The 22,407-nt window shown below is 38.2% G+C and overlaps 1 long non-coding RNA gene across 3 annotated transcripts; it reads left to right on the plus strand.

Annotated features, from left to right (window-relative positions):
* Nucleotides 1-7,426: 7,426 nt before the first annotated feature.
* LOC137082938 (uncharacterized) lies at nt 7,427-21,955 on the plus strand. 3 transcript variants are annotated; one of them, XR_010906429.1, is made up of 4 exons: nt 7,473-7,508; nt 14,812-14,873; nt 15,779-15,863; nt 19,084-21,955. It is a non-coding gene; the product is annotated as an uncharacterized lncRNA (long non-coding RNA). The 3 variants fall into 3 exon arrangements; XR_010906428.1 differs by having other exon boundaries at nt 7,475-7,508; nt 14,812-14,892; XR_010906427.1 differs by lacking the exon at nt 14,812-14,873 and having other exon boundaries at nt 7,427-7,508.
* Nucleotides 21,956-22,407: the final 452 nt, after the last annotated feature.

Raw genomic sequence — 22,407 nt, forward strand, 5'->3', positions numbered from 1 at the left:
AGCAAAGTTCAAGAGGTTCATTAAGCGGAGAGCAGAACAAGAACAAAATGAACAACAAAGCCGTGAGAAAAGAAATACCAACTTAGAAGCTAGTCAATGGTGATTTTCATCATTAAGAGCCAAAACTGAGCAGAAATAACTTCACAACTCAGATAAAAATAAATCAAAATTAGCTTGGATATCTTCAATACTACAAAACGGACTTTAAACTCATATTTGTCTGGTGATTAAGGGATTTTTGCTATTGCAAGCCCTCCCTCAGGGCCCATTACATTCAAAGGAACAATAAAAGCACTGACAGCATCCTTAGGGAGAGAGGGTGGCTGGACACAGTGGGGACAAAAGCCCTTTACCGACCCCCCCACAATCCCCCCTTGGCCAAGCACATCCACACGCATGCTTGACATTGTGGGAGGCGTGAACCTTGAGGTCAGAGGTCAGTTTGGGTCAAGTGGGGCAAAGCCATCATAGAGTCTTAATTGAGTTTGTGCTGTTGAATGAAGATGTGACAGTGAAGGGGCTCTATCTAGCTCAGCTGACTGAGTGGGTCACCTAAAGCTTAAATGAAGGGTGTGTGGACGTCTAAGGCCATAGACGTGGTCATTATAAGGAAAATAAGTAAATCTTGACATATTGTTGAGAAATTTTACTTGATTTGATTGCATTACAGTTGTTATGCATAATTTACTTGTTCTAAGATTTTTTAAATACCTTTTACACTCTTTGGTTAAAAATTACTTTGGTTAAAAAGCCTTCTTACAAGCTAATAACTAACTTAACAGCTGATACTATAAATCTATTTTACTTTGTTAAAAAATAAAATAAAAAAATAAATAGTTTGAATGAAAGGATCCTTTTCAAATTGCCACAGAAAATATTTATATATATATATATATATATAGAGAGAGAGAGAGAGGTGCTGTTCATATAATTGGAATTTATCAACAATTTTATTTTTCTAATTCCGTTCAAAAAGTGAAACTTGTATATTATATTCATTCATTACACACAGACTGATATATTTAAAATGTTTTGGCCTATTTCTTTTAATTTTGATGATTATAACTGACAAATAAGAAAAATCCCAAATACAGTATCTCAGAAAATTTGAATATTACTGAAGACCAATACAAAGAAAGGATTTTTATAAATCTTGGCCAACTGAAAAGTATGAACATGAAAAGTATGAGCATGTACAGCACTCAATACTTAGTTGTGGCTCCTTTTGCCTGAATTACTGCAGCAATGCGGCGTGCCATGGAGTCGATCAGTCTGTGGCACTGCTCAGGTGTTATGAGAGCCCAGGTTGCTCTTCAGCTCTTCTGCATTGTTGGGTCTGGCATATCACATCGTCCAATTTACAATACCCCATAGATTATCTATATGATCAGGCAAGTTTACTGACCAATTAAGAACAGGTGGTCCTTAACATGGTCCTTAAACAGGTGCTGGTTGCTTTGGCACTGTGTGAAGGTGCCAAGTCCTGTTGGAAAATGAAATCTGCATCTCCATAAAGTCGGTCAGCAGTGAGAAGCATGAAGTGCTTTAAAACATCCTGTTATATAGCTATGTTGACCTTGGACCTCAGATAACACAGTAGACCAACACCAGCAGATGACATGGCACCCTAAACCATCACTGACTGTGGAAACATTACACTAGATCTCAAGCAACGTGGATTGTGTGTCTCTCCTCTCATCCTCCAGACTCTGGGACCCTGATTTCCAAATGAAGTGCAAAATGTACTTTTATCAGAGAACAGCTTTGGACCACTCAAAAGTCCAGTCCTTTTTGTCTTTAGCCCAGGCAACAGGCTTCTAACGCTGTCTGTTGTTCAAGAGTGGCTTGACACAAGGAATATGACCGCTGAAACCCATGTCTTGCATTCATCTGTGTTCTTGAAGCACTGACTCCAGCTGCAGTCCACTCTTTTTGAATCTCCCCCACATTTTGAATGGGTTTTGTTTCACAATGCAGTTATCCCTAAAGTTATCCCTATTGCTTGTACACTTTTTTACCACATATTTTCCTTCCTTTCACCTCTCTAGAGCTCTGTGATCAGCCAGCCGCATTTGCAGCCTCTTTTGTGTCTTGCCCTCCTTGTGCAAGGTGTCAATTGTCATATTTTGGATTACTGTCAAGTCAGCAGTCTTCCCATGACTGTGTAGCCTACAGGACTAGACTGAGAGACCATTTAAAGGCCTTTAGGTGATTTTGAATTAACTGATTAGAGTGTGGCACCAGGTATATCTTTAATATTGAACCTTTTCACAATATTCAAATTTTCTGAGTTACTGAATTTGGGATTAGCAGTCTGTGTGTAATGACTGAATATAATATACAAGTTTCAAATTTTGAATGGAATTAGTGAAATACAGTTTAGGCATAAACAAGTCGAAATGTATTTAATGTTCAAATAATGGCTGATAAACATCAGGCAATATGATCAAGTCATCATTGATATGGTGCCGATATACACTTCTCAGTCACAGGTCAACTCTAATCACTGGGATGATTCATACAAAAAAAATATATAAAGAAAGAAGTAGCTATTTCAAGTTCAAGGGAGATTTTAGTTTATTCGTTTGGGTATGGAGGGGGTGGGGGAGACGACAAATGCTGTGTGACTGTGGGTTTTGCAACAAGAACTAATTCTCTCCTATTTACTCCTTTCCTCTACATCCCTTGAGCAAATTCAGTCAATGCTGTTTTATCAGATGCCAATTTGCATGATGGCAACAAGCCACAACAGACTTGCAGCTGCACCACAAACACACACACACACACACACACACACACACACACACACACACACACACACACACACACACACACACACACACACACACACACACACACAGGCTACACAGAAACATAGCCTACCACCTTTTAAAAAACAAACCAAAATAAAAACATAGACATAAAACACACTTTAGAGACACCAAATGTCACAGAGAGAATGCCTTACACACCAGCAAATCACATTTACACACAAATCAATGCATTCGATGTCTCTCCTGTCGCTTTCCTCTCTCACACACACCACGATTCACACCCCCTCCGAACCTTCTCATCGTAATTAAAACAGGAGGTGTCTCCACAATGCTCTTTTGTCTTAGTGCAGCACGGTGAGAGAAAAGGGTCCGGTGGCTGAATATTAATGACGCGGGGTGTCCGTGGATGGGCTGCATGAGCAGAAGAAAAAAACAGAAAAAAACAATGGTACTATTTTTCTCCTCCTACGCTTGTGGAAGGATACACTGTGTGCCAAAACACCTCCGGCCACTCAGAGTTGCCAGAGGTGGGGAAATGAGCACTATGCATTGAGAAAATGAGTAAGAGGTATAACTAGGGCTGCTGGTGTGTGTGTTAGACTAGTGAAAATGCAGTGAATGGGTGAACCGTTGTGAGGCCTCTTCTAGACACTAGGTGGAGCTAAATGAGCTTTGAGAGAGATAGAGCCGGTGCTTGTTTGTCTCTAAAGTAGGCTACCTGACGGAGCTTCAATGTTTAGCTGCACTATCTATAGATGGATACAAATGCCTTGGTTAATATACATATACATATACATACCCCCAATCACTCCCACTGCTCCGTTTGTGTGTCCACGGTTTGCAATGTGTGTGCACACTAACTTGGATGGGTACTTTGCCTTATATTTGCCCATCCAAGTTAGGGCACAGACATTGCAAACCGTGGACACACAACCGGAGCAGTGGGAGTGATTGGGGGTTAGGTGACTTGGACTTGCTCAAGTACTGAGAATCAAACCTGCAACCTTTGGGTTACCAGTCTGTTTTCTCATAGGCCTGTATAAACACATATGTCAATGATGGTGTCCAGGATAAATAATAATACAAATCTTTTAAAAATCTAGTTTAAAACATGTGACAAGTTCTTAAATATTTGGATTTTAAAAACACTTACCATTTTCAAAAGACATTTCAACTAAATTATTCTAAAATGTGGTGTAACGTTTTTCTTTTACGCCTTCAATACATGTGAGTATATGCATGTACTTATTAAGGGGTTTAATAAGGTAAAAGTATCTTTATGCAATCAAGTAATGCAATAGGTTCTTTATTTGATAAAATTTGCAGATGCGTTATCCAAAGCAGCTTACTTTCCATTTAAGGTAGGCATATATTTCTATCAGTTCTAGCATTTCCTGCAGGGAATCAAACCCATGACTTTAGCATTTCAAGCGCCATTCTCTACAGTTTGAGCTACCTTAATTTATAAATACAGTTAATTATTAAACAGCTGTAAAACATTTTTTAATTATTATTTTTGAATAAATTAATAGATCCAGACACATGTATAACTAATATTTTTTTTTAAAGAAACGCACACCTCCAACAATGTTTTCTCTAATAGACATCAATATGATAAATGCATGCATGCATGGATGCAGACACCGCATCACATACGCAACCACACCGCCACACGGTGCCGTGAAATTGTTTCTTTTTAGCTTTTATGTGCTCAAAGAGAAAACACACACACAAACACTTGCGAGCATACTTTCGTTGTTGCCATGCACATCTCTCACTCACACTTTCTCACACAGCTACTTCCTGAGGAGGCATTTTTAAAGCTGAGAGGTTGGATGTCTATCTTTGGCTCTCAGTTCTAAGCGCCCTGTGTGAGTGTGTGAGGGGCCTGTATATGAGCAAACTGCCGCCTACTCCGGCCATGACCCACAATTCCTCACAATGCCCCCATTCTCTGGACTGAAAGGCTCCATCAGCCGCAGGGGCCAGCTCTCTAGAGGGGATACGACGCCTCCCAGGATGGCATACAGAGACGGGCATCGCTGCCAGGAAACCATGGGCCTGGCGGAAAGAGCCAGCAAAGGCGATGTTGAGAGAAAGAGAGAGAGAGCGCTGAGCAGGCCGGCAAGCAGAGAGATAGAAGGATGTGCTTGCCAAGTGATGCCAAGCATTTTGTATATGCCAGTGCCACTCAAGCCTCATTAGCCTGACTCTCTGTGCCACACTGCTCTCTGCTGTGAAGGGATGTGCAACTCGCTTGCCCTGACAGAAGCATCAGATACTGGGTTTGAGTCGATCACTGGATGTGAGACTGAAATACTGCTGTCACTTTATTTTAATAATTTTGTCTTCTTTTATTAAATATAAAATTACTTCTATTAGTCAAAATGTATCTGACCATTCAAAGACAAGAGTTAAAATGTAATGTTTTTTTTTTCTCTTTCTGTCAGGTACATTTGATTTGATATGCATTCAAGCTCTAGTTTTTGTATTTTTAAATATAAAAATAATTCTTGCCAGACACATTTTATTTGATCAGGTAGCACCCTAGGGTTAATATTTATGTACTTGTTTATTTTTATATATAAAAAAGAATTGAGTCTGGCACATTTTATTTGACAATTCAAGCACCGATATTATTAACCTTTTTTTTCTTTTTACAAAAAAAATGAATTAAGGCACATTGCACATAGTCTTCTAGATCAGACACAAGGCGTTTATTTTGGCTGTTCTTTTGAATAGAAATTGATGTTATTCTGTTGTTAAAGATGTTTTAGCTCTTTATTTTTCAAGATGCATTTCTGCAAAAGACCCTGGTGGTGAGCTATGAGTTCACACACACATCCCGGAGCGCCCTGGTAAAACCTCTATGTGAAAAGGCACAGGTCAGCCTTTAAAAAGGCCCAGGGGCCGTTAGGGGCCGGACAGCCTGGCAGGGGAGTAGAGCGGGTCCAGGTGGGGCATTAATTTTGGGGAGGATTAATCTAATAATCTAGTGATCCAATGATGAATCAAACTTCAGAGCCTGGTCTGAATCTCTACAGCACCAATTAACTCCAAGGGAGGGAGAGGCTGATGGACAAGTCTATTATTGGCATCTGAGAGACACTGTGAAAACTGAAAGAAATCAAAGGAAAAGTGTTCTGGAGAATTACGCCCACGCCGAGTGAATACACAGAACATGCATGACTGGCTCAATTGTGCCCTTTTAACATTTTCCTCTTAAACCCCAAATCGCTAGGATATATATTGCAAACGACAGCATGGTGGGGAGTAGTTTATGTGGGTTTGCCAATCCCAAGGCAAGCATTGGCGATTACGTGGAAAACACAAATGGACAGTTGAAAAAAAGATTTGGAATAAAAGATTAATTAAACTGAATTACATTTACACAATCTCTTTCTCTGAAAGCCATTACATGTGCACAAAGATGAAAATGCTTTCTTTAACATGAATCAAGCTAGTTTGATGACCAAATCTATTTTCCCTGTCTTTTGCTTGCTCAGCACAAAGACAATAATTGTGAGAAATCCTGCTAGGCCCTTTATTTTAATCTAACGAAACAAACTATGTTGGGTTACTGGTTTAATGACAAATCTGGGTCATATTTTTAAGTTCTATATAAAAATAATGATATATTAACATTAAATAATAAATTAAATAAAGGAAAATGAAAGAGAAAGGCATTCCTTAAGCTTGAAAAATGCAAAGTCAGTGGATCAATTGAACATAATTTTAGTTAATATTGCTAAAATGAGCTGATCACATAACATTACATGGCTGACATTGACCTGTTGTTGAAGAGCAGGCCATCAGCCTACAGCCATATGTTGGAGGAGAGGACCCTGTCCCTGACCTTTGACCTCCGGCTAATTGGAGGCTTGACCCTGTTAGGCAAGGACAAGCAGGTCACAAGGATAGCGGGGCGTGCTAAGGGAGGGATATGCCCCAAGGGCACACCCCAGGGACACCTCCTTATGTTTAACATCCACCTTATGACTGATTAAGGATATGTCCATCCCACTGTGAGGTTAAACCAACATTCATATATCAGTTCATTCATCGCTGCCCTAAAGCCATTCTTGTGAATCAGATATGGTATATTATGAACTTTCCTGCTTAAACTAACATTGCCATAATTTGATAAAGATAAACAATAAAGCTTCATGCTACAGAAAAAAAAGAAAAAATATCTACTCAAATTTTTACAAAAAAAAAAAAGATAATTGATGCTTTTCCCAGTGAAAAGAAATGATTTGATGGACTTGCAGTTCAGATTAAGGTTTTTATTTTCTTTAATTAAATTGTATCCCCTCTGTTTGCCATGTGACGTTAGCTAATTAAAAGTAAACAATCCGAACATTAACGTTTTTATTTTTGTTTTGTTTTTTACAACAGAACTAATTTATGAAGCCTTTCTATCTTTGTGTCTCTGTATGTCACACACAGTAAAAGTGTTTTCGTAATTATTGCATCTTTGTTTGTTTCTGATACATTTTTCCTTTCCGCTTAATTGTATTTGAGTTCCCACACTTTCAAATAAATTCTCAGTATGAATTTCAAAGGGGTTGGAAAGTATCACTGCAGGTAAATTCTCATAATACTTTATTTTTTTTACATTTTTATTTTATTTTATTTTTCATCGTATACATCACAAACCTAAAACGCGTGTGTCTCACAGAGCCTCGTTTTCAGTTGGCGGAAATTTTAAATATGGCGTCTGGCGTGAACAAGGTAGGCCTGCGTACTTTTCACTAACAGCGCTTGTGATGGAATTATGTTTTTCTCTGTGACCATTCTGAAAACAGTGAATATTTAATCGTGAGTGTTCATGGTCCTGTGATGTTTAATGCCAGTGAAACGCTATATAATTCCTAAGCTTGTTATTTGTGCCTCTCGTGCGTTCTCGCTCCCAGCTACCAGTGAGCAGCACATCTTCTAATTCTTTTCACTAGTATAAGAAATGAGACAAACAAAATGCCATTGGCAGCTGATTGTTTATGGTTTCCCACGACTCCATGCCAATTACCTCTCGTCCCTTCGTCAGTCGCTTGTCGTCTCTCATTAGCCACCCTTCGGTTGACAAGAACCTCGGGAAGGAGTGTATAGGCGAGCCCACGCTTAAGCGTTGTGTATCATCTGGCTATCGTCACTTCACTGGCAAATGTTCCCCTTGCTCTGGAATACAGCGTTGCTTCACTATACCTCAATCCGCCCCAGGCCTTTGACGCAACATAACGCTATAAATATTATGGTTCTTTGCAGCACTATAGATTTTTCTCTGCGTGTAGATCCTTAGGATTCAAAAATTGGTTACCAGTAGCCTACAGGTGGTTTTCTAGCGTGACCTTTTTTTCTTTCTTCTTCTTCTTTTTTTTTAAAGTTGCTTGTGCAATATGGCATCAGGCTCTAAGAACAATTATTTGTGCTGTTAATTTAAGGATGTGTAGTTTTCAGTCAGAAGTTATGTACAGTAATTCTACCTGTAATGATTTGCCTCATTTGAGTGTTTTTGCATGCAATTTATTTTACAGTCTGCAGTCTCCCTATATTTCTCACTTTTTAGATGTTTTACTATTCGTGTAAAATTAACAAACAGGAAAATGATAGTTTGTCCCGAATAAATGGTATTATTAAATCATCAATGTACAAAAACCTGATTTTCCTTTTATATTCTATTCAGGGGTATTCAGTTTTCTTATTCAAACTAATGTGCCTTAATTCCCACTTAATTCGATATCTCGTTACAACCTAGGCTTGTTTTAGACAGTTACTTGGTTTACTTCACACATTTTCAGAAAGCTAAATAGGCCAGGTGAAGTAGGCTACAAAAATGTACAGATAGGCTACTGATATTTACGAGCTGATTGTAGTTTTCATTCAAGTGAGGAAAAATCACTTGAATGAATGAAAAAATCAGATTAACAATTATTTTTTACATTTGAAAAAATGTAACTATTTACATGCTGTGTGGCCTGTTAATTTGTTTTTTTAGTCATATAAAACGTTTGTACATTTGTTACAATGCACAAGTAAATGAACGGACAAAACCTTCACAAATAATAACATATATGGCATATAGGCTACAAAGGTTATCCAACTGCAACGAATATTCTAAGGAAAATGTGTTTTTAAATGGATATTTACGTTTTAGTCTCTCGGAAATGAGTCTGGACCCCCTCCCAATCACAACCCTTCTTTGCGTTTAGAAAATCACTGGGTTTATTTTGCTCACTCTGATTGGCTGAAACGAATATCAGCGGGTTCGGGAATGATCTCATTGCCTTCATTTACTATTTTCCGGTTTTTAATTGGGTCCTGCAGTGTATAGAATGCACACAGTCCAGGCGATGAGGCGCAGTAAACAAAAGGCACTTTACTTTGATGCGGGGGAAACTGTGAGAACTGGTAGCCTGTGTTTTAATCCCGTTGACCCTATGTGTTGTTAATTGAGGCTGACGTCACAATTCCTCGGTGGAGAAAAATTAAGATGCGCGCGCACTAATGAGGGCTCCTCTCTCTCGCTCTCACACACACACACACGCGCGCACACACGCACACACACACCGCACAGGCATGAAGTTCCTAGTGAACCGTATGGCCACGCAATTCAAAGAAAAAATAAAAAATCATTTTTTTTTCTGATAACGAAGCGGTTTAATTGGGTTAATGTATTCACTTTTGGTTGTTTAGCTTTTAAGAGCTGCAGTGGTTTCATTCTAATTAATAAAAATGTATTTAGGCCTATTTATATAGCCTAATTTTATTTAGCGTAGACTATGTAACTGTTAGCTTTAATGGTCTATTGCTTTCCCTCCTTTCTTGAATATGACTGATTAGATATATTATTAGCCCGATTATGATATTTTATTAGCTTATTTATTTATTTGCTTTGCATTTTTAACATTAAACAAATGCAAAACGATTTAATGATACGAAGCACAATTTTTAATGATACCATATAATAGGCCTGTATAGTAGACTAATAGTCTATGTAATATAGACGCACTGAGAATGGGCTCATGCAGTCTAGTGCGGTTGGTAAACGGTTAGTGTTGGTGTTGCTTTCAAGCAATTATTTATTTATAAGTCTAACTGACTTGTAGAATATTTATGATAGCCTATATCCATGTCCCTAGCATGGTTGTCTATATGACACTTTTGAGGTCGAATTTAATGATGGACATCAGTGTCGGATCCGATCACTCAATGTTAAGTCTATGTATCACTGATAAGTTATTGTCTGCCAGGTTGGTGGTATTAACCCTGTTCATCCGTTGCTATCAAAGTTGTTACAGAGAGAAACCAGTCGGTTTTTGTGATTTCCCAGACACACCCTGCGGCTGCGCGCGGATTCGCTTCATTACAATTTCACGGATTGTCACGTCAATGGCAGCGTGCGTCTGAACCCTATTCGTTGATCGTGAAGTTATGTGGACCGTTTCTTTGAATGCATCACAACTACACGTTTGACAGCTGTAATTAAGCTCGTTATTAAAATTATATATATGCTATATGTGTGTTAGTTTAGAAAACAGGGCTGATAAAAATGTGAGAGAATTAGGGAATTAAAGTTTAATTGGCACACAGTTTAAGCTAATGGGTTCCTTTTTTCTTTTTAAGTTGGCTCCAAGTCAGCAATATTCTACATCCACTACTATCATTATTAGGTAATGATTATCAAGTTAAAATTATCATGCATTCACAGGTTGGCTGCACTTAATGATAATAAAAAAATAATTAGGCTACACAATAGAGAAATGTCTGATCTTTGTTACACACACACACACACACACACACACACACACACACACACACACACACACACACACACACACATACACACACACACACACATACATACATACATACACATTACAGCTTATAAATACTGCAACCAAACCCAAACTCTAAACCTGACAGAAAACTTTTCAAAACATTTTAATTTTTATAAAAACTTTATTTAATATTGAATTTAATATTATTCTTACAAATGTAAAACATCCCCAAGAGGAGGTTTTGGAAAGTTTTGTCAGGTTTAGCTCACATCTGGATATAAATTTCCCCTAAAAAACAGAACGTTTTCTGTAAGCGTTAGGTTTAATGGTAAATGTAATGTTTGTACAGTATAAAATTCATTAAAGAAGTTTGGGTCTAAAAACCCAATATGTGTATTGATACGTTATTTACGTTAATATGAGAAACGTTTTCCATTATCTATTTTTTTTCTTTTTGGTCCTTGTCAATCAATATGCTTATTTTGTGTTTACTTCTTTAGTGAGAAATTTTTGATGCATCTTGATGTTTTATTAAAAATTCAAGATTGCATGGACAAGCCGGTCTTATGGCACATGGCCTCAAAAATCTTTTATGTGTGTCTAGACGTCCCTCTTTTCAAAAGTCTGTAATGTCTCGGCATGTCATCCATACTCTCCCCAGAAGGCTAAATGATATTACACTTTCTTTCTTTTTTTTATCCATCCTTGACACATACCGTCAGTCACCACCCACTTCCCAGGATGCTCACAGAGGATGTCACCCAGTGCCATCAGGGAGCCCCAAAACTCTGTATCAGACAGAGCTGGGGGTGCATGGGTATGGCAATTAGCATGAGAAAGCCACCCATCTTAGTGTGCTTGTTTGACCTTTCACCCCTACTCTTTGTGCTTTTCAGACAGAAAACTGGTGTTTATGCACAGTGCTCTACATGCTCATGTAGTATGGGTGACAGGTTTGTCTAAAATATCTAAGCATTGAACATTTAGTTTTAGTATGAAACGTTGAGTTTCAAGTAAAGTGTTTGTGTGCGTGTCACAGTTTGATATGATGTATCACCCCCCCCCCCCCCCCCCACGCTCCATAAACACGTGCACACATGCACAAGGGGCAACACGCTCCCACACTCTTTCCCAGACAGTCTGGAGGACTCCATCTCATTTGCTTTTCTTCTGCTCTCCTCTCTGTCTGCGGCCCCTTTTCACGTCTGTGCTTTAATTAAGGGTTCCAGCCCCCTAAAAGTGTCATTGTGGAGTGCAGCCAGTGTTCAGGCCCTCCGTTTTATGTGTGTTCCTGTCTGTCTTTCGCTTAATCCCGAAACCATATGTGATATATTAGAGACAGCATTAAAGAGCACTCTCAGACTGCTTCAGAGGACCACGGTGGCATCCTGTGTCTACAGCATCACGGCACAGAGAAAACCTTTCCCATCAAATGTCATGTCACTCCATGCTATTGAATGGAATCATATCTGTCTGAATTGTGGATGGCATTTTGTGGGAACCTCTGAAAAAGCAACTAACTTTTTATTGGTGCCTCGCATCACAGCTATGAATACATTATGTAAAAAGATAGATACAAATAAAAAAAATCAATTTTGTCATCATTTACTCACCCTGATGTTGACAACTTTCTTCTGTGAAACATAAAATAAGATTGTTTGAGAAATGTTGTTTTGTCTATACAATGGAAATCCAAACCAAAACAGTGGTTCCCAACATTCTACAAAATATCTTCTTTTGTGGTCTGTAGAAGAAAACAAAGTAATACGGATTTTGAATAGCATGATAGCATTTGACAATAGCATGATGTGCAACTATTCCTTTTACAGTAATATGAGCATTTATTGGCAAATCTTAAGTGTCAATTAAGACCATGATTTATTCTATATCTTCTATTATGATTTTTGATTCCTTCTCAAACATCTGAAATTAAAGACCATTTTATTTTGGTATTAGAAGTGCTGTGCTGAACTTAAAAATTAATTTAATTTTCCCCCCCTGTTTTATTAATCCTGGTTGAGTTTGATCAGTCACTGTTTAACCAGCAGATTTAGGTTTAATTCCGATTCCTAAAGGATTATGGTTGTAGCTTATCTGGTTGCAGTGAATTGCCTGTGTAAAATTGGTGGAGAGGTATAGGCAATCGTGTTGAGGAAGTGACAATGACAGGTCTCAATAGATGCTCAATATATCCAGTCCTCAAATATTGCAGGAGGCAAATGAACAGTTTACATTTTTTTAAAACTTTTTTTATTAAATAAAATAATAATTTTCTTTTACTATTTGAAAGAACATTAACAACTGAGGGTTCATTACATTGGAAAAAGGTTATTGAGATTATGTTCCTGAGCCTGTAATGGTTGCAGGACTTTGGTATTTTGTTCTAAACCAAGTGATCAGTGCCTCTAAAAAGTACTTTATGACATTTCATTTGAATCATTTCCACCTAAAAAGTGTCAGTGAAAACAGTGTTAATTTGTTTTTAATAATCCCCATACTTTTTAAGAATCCTGGATACCACATTTAAAAAAAACATTCCAACATCTTTCTGACCCTTTGAATGGTAGCATACATTAGATTAAAATTGGAGCCTCCATCCCCTTGCATTGGTGGTCTTCCGGCACTTTTACCTGCGTTCTGCTTCTAAAACACTTTTCATTTTGGGTTTGTGGAATGAAATGTTGACATCTGGATTCATCGTTTAAATATAGCTGTTAGTCCAGAATCATCTATAGTCTATACAGATTATGGCTCCTCATATAATCATATATGGCTGCTGCATTAGTCAGACATTGATCTTCACAATATACATTTCTGAACATATGTAGTCGCGCACTGTTTTGTTGTGGGTGTGTGTGAGCGGTGTATGGCACAAGCATGTTCCCATCCCTGGGTGTGTTTGTTTGTTTGTGCGTTGGCATATATTTGTGTTCTGTGCATGTGTGTGTGTGCTCGCAAGTGTTGTTCTCTGCTGCAGACCTCTTTCCTCTCTGAGTCAGTGCCATCAGTTGCTACGGCAACCAGGAGGCAGCATGAAAGCTAGCAAGAGAAGACCGAGGGAGGGAGAGAGAGAGAGGTGGAGCATGGCACAAAGCCGACTCGCAGCAGCTGTGGAACAGCACTGGGACGCTGGGCACGTTCTCTGGGTGTGGGTGAAAAACTGTGTGTGTGTGTGTGTGTGTGTGTGTGTGTGTGTGTGTGTGTGTGTGTGTGTGTGTGTGTGTGTGTGTGTGTGTGTGTGTGTGTGTGTGTGTGTGTGTGTGTGTGTGTGGTCCTGTCCATCAGCACATAATAATACACCAAATCATACTGTAGGGAAATTTTTATTTAATCTGTTGCAAGATTCACTGTCATATCTGTAAATCAATACAATATTTATCAGTGAATCTGTGCAGCTATACGCTCTATTGTTTCAACAAATTAATAGGCATCCTTCTGACAGTCTATCAGCAAGTGACAGCCGTTTTGACTCATTAATGTAGGATGAGGTTTGTCTTTGTATATTGTGCAAAATGTGATGGAAATTCACCATCAGCACAGTTTCTCTGACATTATTACTAGCCGATTCACAAACAACACAAATCGGATAAATTAAGAGAGAATTTTTAAGACATGTTCTAACAGCAAATAACAGATCTTATGGAATATTTAGGTCAACATTTTTAGATGCTGAAGTCTAGATCTCTGTCGTTATTGAACATAGATCTTTGTTTGTTTTTTAAAAATTCCAGTTTAGAGTTAAATATTAAAGAGATCATTGTGAAAAAGTAATTTTGGGAGATTGCTCACAGTTTATGTTTGGTTTTTATTATTATTTTTTACGCTGATGCAGAAATAGGCTCTTGTGTAATAATCTATTAAATCTACAAAATAAGTTAAGCATAAACATTAGCTCATCATTGCAGAGACTGTATTGAGGGAATGCTGTGTGGGCTGGGAAAAGTGTGAATTTGTTTGTGTGCGCGCCTTCCACCTCATTTACATCGCCAGACAGTGAGAACGGCCTTGAACTTGACCTCAGGTCTATTCTCTTGTTCCTCTCCTCCTTCTCACCCTTAAACTCTCATTGTTGCGTTGTCTGCATTGACTCCTCTCTCCAGTCCCTCGTCATTCACACCATCACGGCGGGCTGGGGTGACCTCGTCCCTGCCGCACACGCCCATTGGGGTTGTTCGCTTTCCCATGAGGCAAATCCAGGGTTCGAAATCCTTTCCCACATCCTCCATCTTGTATTTACGTGCTTTTTTGTTTTGTTTTAGCCCAGTGACTTCAGCAGCTTGAACAGGATTTGCAAACCAGCTGTCGAAGAAACAAAGAAATGGTGATTCACGAGGATATAAGTGCGGTTTGATAAATTATATCATAGTAATCATGAACTCTGCTTTCCCAGATTTCATCACAATGACCGAGTTGTTTAATATAAACCACTACATTGTATCTTGTATTCAGTTTGTGTGCACATTTTCAATCTCGAAGCTTTATATGACAAGATAACATCTGTATTAAAAACTTGACTTGAGTATAATTATTTAAAGAGCCATTTTAATGTTAGATTGTGAATAATAAATCATTAATTCAATGTTCAATTTTATCATATTTTCTTTTGTCATCAATGTGATAACTTTGGTACTAGAGCCTCACAATTATACCATTTTACATCAACAGTGTTATATTTTTTGATGTATAATTTTACTAAAAAATTTATATTTAAATCTTACCAGATTTAATGATTAATGCAATCTTTTTGTTTGGCCACTTTATCATTGACCCCAGCAAATCGAAGAGCATTTTTTTTTTTATCTTGACAAAGTAACGCCAGTGTTGATTTACTCAGCATTTAGCAGATTATGATGACGGGAATTGTTCAACATTTGTTTACTAAGTTAGAGATTTAAAGACAGCGTGAGCTGGGAATTAACATACAAGGTTGTGTCCGAAAGCTAAAAAGACTGTCTTTACACTGTAAAAAAGTATTTAGAAAAAAAGTTACCTGGTTGCCTTTAAAATTTTGAGTTCATTGAAATTAAAATTTTGAGTTAATACAATGAACATTTTTTGAGATTCGACAACCTTTATTAAAATATTATTAAAAGATTTTGTAAGCATATTGGGTAATTGTGTGTTTTATTTGTGATGATGCAGTGAAACATGCCAAATAGTGTACAAATCGCATATGGAGGAAGACAACAAGGCTACTAAGATGCCTTCTTTTGGTTGGTTTTGCAGAAGCATTCTTGACTGCCAGTGATGTCCCACAATCCTGCACATATGGTTTGGGAGTTGGTGTAAAAAAAGGTGTCAGTTGAAAGAGGTAAATATCATACATTAATTACACATTTAGTGTGCGTGTGTGCGTGTTTGCGTGCGTGCGTGCGTGCGTGTGTGCGGTGCAATATCTGGTTTGGTGCCTTTAGATATGTATCAGATTTGTTTCCTTAGCAGTCCCAAAATTTTACTGACAATAGAATGTTTGTTTTCAAAGTGAACTTTTATTAATATCCATAACATGGCACTGTTTAAAGGCACATGTGGAACTACAGAATTATTATACATAAACGTGATATAGCAAAAACAAAACTGCATGACTTTTACTGAAGAACATTGTTTTGGTTGTGCTTCGATGAATATGACCCTATGAGATAATATTTTACAATAAAATACCACACTGTTGAGTAATAAAAACAGTATCTCAACATTTTTAAACATTTTTACTTCTCTGTCGTGTTCTGTTTTTGCCAGCAGACTCCTGTTGCTTTTTTTTTTTTTTTTTTTTTTTTTTTACTAGTGATTTCAAAGAAGTCACAGATTTAGTGTGCCTCATGTCAACCTTTTTTGCTCTTTGTGGCAAATAAACTATGCCACTTCCATGCACACCATGCAAGTGTGAAAGTAGTTGGAGCAACTTTTCTCTTGGAGCATGGATATGACGAGACGCGCACGGGCGAGTGACATACATAGTTTCCCGCTAAAACCTTCATGACAGGTCTAAAATATAAGTGCTTATAATCGGTCTACCATAGTGAATCAGGATAAGACTAAACACATTTGTATATATGTAAAATGTATTAAATTGTGTTATAGTTACTTTTAACCCTGTCTGGTGCCAGTTTCCTTAAAAACTGCTGAGAGTTTAGTCATAGTCTGACTGAGCAGAATGGAAGCAACCTGACCTTTTCCAAGATCACTCGCAGACTGTCTTTCAGTACTTCCCTGGTTTATATAGAAATGACAACAGTGTTTTCTTAGATGTTTTGGCAAATGGGTATATAACACTGATGGGTTTTTTCTGCTTTGTTCTCTTTGCAGCCCAGAGGGCACAGTCTTTTCCCCTTCTTTAAGCGATGCTATTAAATGTGGTTGTTCCTTTCACTGAAAGTATTTTGTAATATTTTGCACTCTTCGTAACAAATCCTTTTTTTTTAAACTCCAAAAATGATTGGCATGAGGCCACTGCTGTAATATATCAGTCTAGAAACTTGTTGACACAGCCCTTGTATACACAGAAATTGATTAAGCTTAGCTTTTGGTTGTTTAATCGACTGGTTAAAATTCATGCATAGTCTCAGGGTTCCACAAAAGTGTGTATCAGATTCAGCATCATTATGGCCTACAATACACCAATGCACCTTGTCTCCTGGCACACAGCCACACAGATTGTAAGCTGCTCTGAGCGGCCAAGAAATGTTGGACTGTAATACTAAATACTGGATGCAAGATTGGATCTGGTTCATTGCTAGTTGAACAACAAATATCCAAAATCATCAAAAGAAAATGAACTCAGTCTTATATCTGCTTCTACCTTCTTGGGTTCAGTTTCATGCAAAATCTGACATGGTGCCTTCAGGATTCTAGAATTTAATAAAATGTAGATTTGTTCTCACTTAGCAGTCCCAAAATCTTAGTGACAACAGAACAAGTTTGTTTTCAAAGTAAACTTTTATTAATATCCATAGCAGGACATTGTTAAAAGGCACATGTGGTAATACAGATAATAAGAAAAATAAACCAAAAAACATACAGTAAGAAAAAGAATAAATCAACAGCATTACAAAATTAAAATGTTCCTTTTTATCATTATCATTACAAGACTATGACTAGCTGAAAATCATAACTCTACAAAAACAGAAACGTATTAAAGATAAATTGCATAGTAAAAGGCCTCTTTCATCAATACATTGTATTCACAATTACTTGATTTGTCAAATTTTGAATTGTTTCACTGGAAAATGTCAATATAATTGAAATAAAACAATTACAAAATAGATTGCACAATTCTCTTCAAATGTTAAATAATTCTTTAAACATTTGCATATTCAATACTGAATTTTCTCTTCAGCTATGATTGATTGTAACACAAATTACAGAGAGACATTTAGAGAGCATTTAATACCCCTTAAAATTGTTTCTATTTTGAGCACTGACACAAAAATCTCAAAAGCTAGTTGAAAATGCTTTTAGTGGTCGGTGACTTGCTGACACCAGTTTTAGTTGGAAGAATAAAATATATTTATTCAGCTCAATAGTCCTCTCACCTTAACCTGCTCTGATCTGCCTTCTCTTCCAGGTGATTGCAAGCCCAACGCAATTGCATAGAAATTAAAGACAACAGCTCTCTGTCCAACAAGTGTGTGAAATACAACACACTGAGCTGTCCAATCAGAGTGCAGTACCGTTCACTGCTGCCGTGGGTCTCACACTCATACATGCAGAATCTACAGAGCCTCACACATTATTTCTAATTAGTCATGTTAATTTCAATTAGTAATCAGTTATTGGAGAAATACATTAGGGGATATAATGTCCTTTAATATCAAAAACTATTGAACTAAAAAAATCGGGTTTGTTTTATAAAGTGCATTATGCTAAAGATTGTACCAAGACACGATCAGAGAGTATTAAACTGTTAAAATCATGTTTAACATCTATAAGCTAAATGTAATCTTGCACACATTTTTATCTCTTATAATTAAAAAAAAAAATCTAAACGTACCAAAATGGTTGGCATTTATAAATGACATTTTCTACAAAATCCTCATTAAATCAGAACAACGCAAATCATTTTTTTTTACTAGTTTGTTTCTACAAATACACAATTTGTTAAATACTTTGACACAGATCCGTATAAAGAAAGACTAAGTTAGTTTCTCACATATTTTTTAGCATGCATACACATACTTGGCTTGCAACATATGCCCACTGGAACAGTAGACTGATTCACAAATGTCCTATAGAACTATTAAAGTGCTGTTTTATCTGATGTTGGGGCACATGCATAGTAAAGTAACCCGTTTGACTTCATCAGCCGTCGGTATGAACGTTCCTCCATTTAATGAATTTCACGTTATTCGACTTGAAAACCTGAAAAGACACACAAGAAACAAGAAATGTGTTAAATAAAATAATATTTTTGATAGTTAAACCATTTCAATTCGGAATATACATTTGAATAATGAAAACTGTCGGTTTATCTCTTCAGGACTGTCTTTTGATGTTCTGTTTGATTTGATTTTAATGGGTTTTCTGTTTTGTAGGGATCATGTAGAGGTTTGCAGCAAACAAACTCCTCAGATGGCTGAGACTCGTGTGGGCGGCAGCGAGTGCCAGGTTGAGAGATTGAGGCCGAAGTTGACGGTGCCTCTGCGCTTGGTACGACGTGGAACTGAAGCAAAGAGGAGGCATGTGACACAACCTAAGCCCGGAGAACTCCAGAGTTTTGTCGCTCCACGTGGCTCAGACAAGTAACTCGAGGTGTGCAGGTGATTAAGAATGCAAGGAGGCAAGAGCTGATCAAACAGCAACATTTGTCTGTATTTATGGGGTAGCAATGACTCCATCTTTGTTTGGTTGTTGGAAAATTGGATAAGTGTGGAAGTTTGGGCGTGATGGTCAGGCTAGTATCTCTAAGCCAAATGTGTCGTTATAAAAACACGCCTTGGCTTTCATTCTTTTTTTTTGCGATTTCCCTCTCTCCCTCCGGTTGTCTTCCCTAAATGAATGCTCATTGGAGTGTTACTGTGTCTCTGTCTCCCTCCTCCTGTCCTGGTTGAATAGAAGAGTGAATTGAGCAAACAGTCAGTCTGTCAGCTCAATAGGCAGTCTGACCATGAACTCTGAGTCCTTCCCAGGCACCCAGCATCATCATCAGGAGGGGGAGGGAGAGACAGGGAGGGGGAGGCAGACAGACTCAAGCTTTGGGGGGCCCCGGTGCCCATTTTTTGGGGGAGCCTCGTCGTGGTGGTTCCCAAGGCTGGTGCCTGTGTGAAGAGGCAAGAGCAGCTGCTCCGAAAAGGGGAGCCTTGTGTGTATGTGTGTGTGCAGACGGGAGAGTGTCTGCCCCTTTGCCCAAGCCCCAGCCATCTCGCACGCTCCCAGACGCAAGCTGCCGCAAATTCTTCGCTCCTCTTTTTTTGTATCTGATGTGCTTTGGCTTTGTTTTTACTGTGCATAATTTACTGTGCCATCCCTCTTAGCCGCTCTTCCCCCAGTTTGCCACCTGTTTACTGCGGTGCACTTAGATTACTGAAAACAATGACATGATTGTAGACCCAGTGTGACTGCAATCATGTAATTCTCTGCCACCTCCATACAGATTTTTATCACTCGTGAACAATTACATAAAACATTTAAATTAAAATTACCTTTTTAATGTGATAAAAGTTGAAAAGAGGACATTGTTGTTTCATCGCTGCTGTGATTTTGCTAGATGGTAGTTTTTGGATGGTTACATTTTGTTCTGCAAGTTTGATTTGGCCACATTAACATAAATTTCTAGTGGTTGCACTAGATATACACTGCTGTAAAAAAAAAAAAAAAGAATCTTTAAAAATAAATTAGGACTTTTATTCCATAAGAATGCTGTGATAATATATTTATAATGTTACAAAAGACTTCTATTATAAATAAATGCTGTTCTTTTGAACTTTATATTAATCAAAAAATCCCAAAAATATACTGTTTTAAACTGATATAATAAAAAGTTGCTTGAGCAGCAAATCAGCATATTAGAATACTTTCTGAAGGCTGGAGTACTGCTACTGTGCCATCACAGGAAAAAAATACATTTTATAAAATGTATTCAAATGGCAAAAAAGTTATTTTAAATTGCAAAAATATTTTACAATATTATTGTTTTTTTCACTGTATTTTTAATCAAATGAATCCAGCCTTTGGTGAGACACTTTTTTCAAAAATATAAAATAATCTTTCCGTCCCCAAACTTTTGAATAGTAGCTTATATTTGCCAATAGAAGTTTCTGATGGAGACATAAAAAGAGACTGTAAGAAGTTGATTATAATCAGGATACTACTTTGTAATGCTACACTTACAAAAAAGTTACAAAACTTTTTTTTGGAGGTGTGCCATACTATTGTGGTGTCCTTACCATAGTACAAAACATAGTAAATACCATGGTACCATGAAACGTCACAGTACCACATGCTACTATGGCAGCACAGTACTTTTTTGTAAGTGTGTACAGCTAGCATACATCTTCTCCACTTAAACTGAGAGACTGAGCTCTTAACATCGTTATTAACACGCTAGTCCTCCACTGTATCTCCTGGCTCTGGCTATTGTCTGGACTTTCAGTGATGGGAACGAACAAAGGCAGCCCTCTGAGAGAATGAAGGACAATGGTCTGTATTGTTTACTTAGCTACCTCACTTAATCAGGCACAGCCGGCTCTAATTGGTGTTTTGGTTAAGCGGTTTTTAAACTTATAGCTTCCTGGCCTTAATAACAGTGTGCCACAGCAAGCTCGCCACAGAGAACAATGCTGGACTTGTCTGGCCCGCGACTCTTAGAAACCAAGATGTACAAAAGAGAGCCGTCCTTAGTGAGACCTCTCCATCTCGTTCCCTCCTGCTACTACTCCGACTTTGCTCTCTCTTAGCGTGTTTTTGCTATCTTTAAATAAATGCTGAATAATCCAAGATGTTATCTTATGGTTTCTATAGTTATGCAAGACTAACAATGGTGATCCATTTTGCTCATTCAAGCTCCTCTCTTGGGAAACCTCATATAATGACGACTATGGCTGAAAGCTGGAGAGAAGGCTTGCTGTTCTTCTCAATCATGGCAGCACGCCATCTCTGTGGCTGGCATGGTACGGCCACGGGGCAGAAGAATCCCTGATGGCGATCTATTCAGCGTTGATGCCCGCAGATGCAGCTCTGCTTCAGCCATTGTGCCGGGGCATGATTTAATGCAAACGACTACAAAACATCTCCCCACCCCCTTTCAGCGCCTATCACAACCAAGACGTGTGATATTCACAATTAGCAAACACATCTGCTGTAATGAACAGTGCCTTCGAGCAGGGGGAGAGAGAGGGGACAGCGTGTGTAAAATAGAAGAGGCAAGAGATAGAGGAGGGTGTGAGGACGCAGGAGAGTGATGGTGGGTCATACCTGCTTATTTTCCACTTCCATTTAATGCCCGCATGCTCTAAGATGGTGGCTTTGTGCAAACTGCATCTCGTGACAGGAGGAAGGGGGCAGGCGAGCAGCGGAAGGGAGGGGAGCAGCAACACCAGCAGGACGACAGCCACACAACCGACCTGCCCCGCTTCTTCACTCTTTCCTTTCCCTAGCATCAAGGATGGTTGATCTGTACGAGAATGAAAATGGAAAGATGAAGGAAGAAATGCATAAATGCACCAGCATGTGAGGGCATAAGCACAATCGGGCATGCGCGCACACACACACCTTTTCATGTCTGTTCTCATGGTAAAGTCTGCCTTGAGCATGCAAATGACTTTCATTATGCAAATGCATGCAAATCAGACCCAACCATCTGAGAATCAAGGCTGGGAAAAAATCTGCACAGAGATATTGAATGAAAGAGACAGAGTGAA

The sequence above is a fragment of the Pseudorasbora parva genome, chromosome 7 (assembly GCF_024679245.1).
Source record: "Pseudorasbora parva isolate DD20220531a chromosome 7, ASM2467924v1, whole genome shotgun sequence".
NCBI lineage: Eukaryota > Metazoa > Chordata > Actinopteri > Cypriniformes > Gobionidae > Pseudorasbora > Pseudorasbora parva.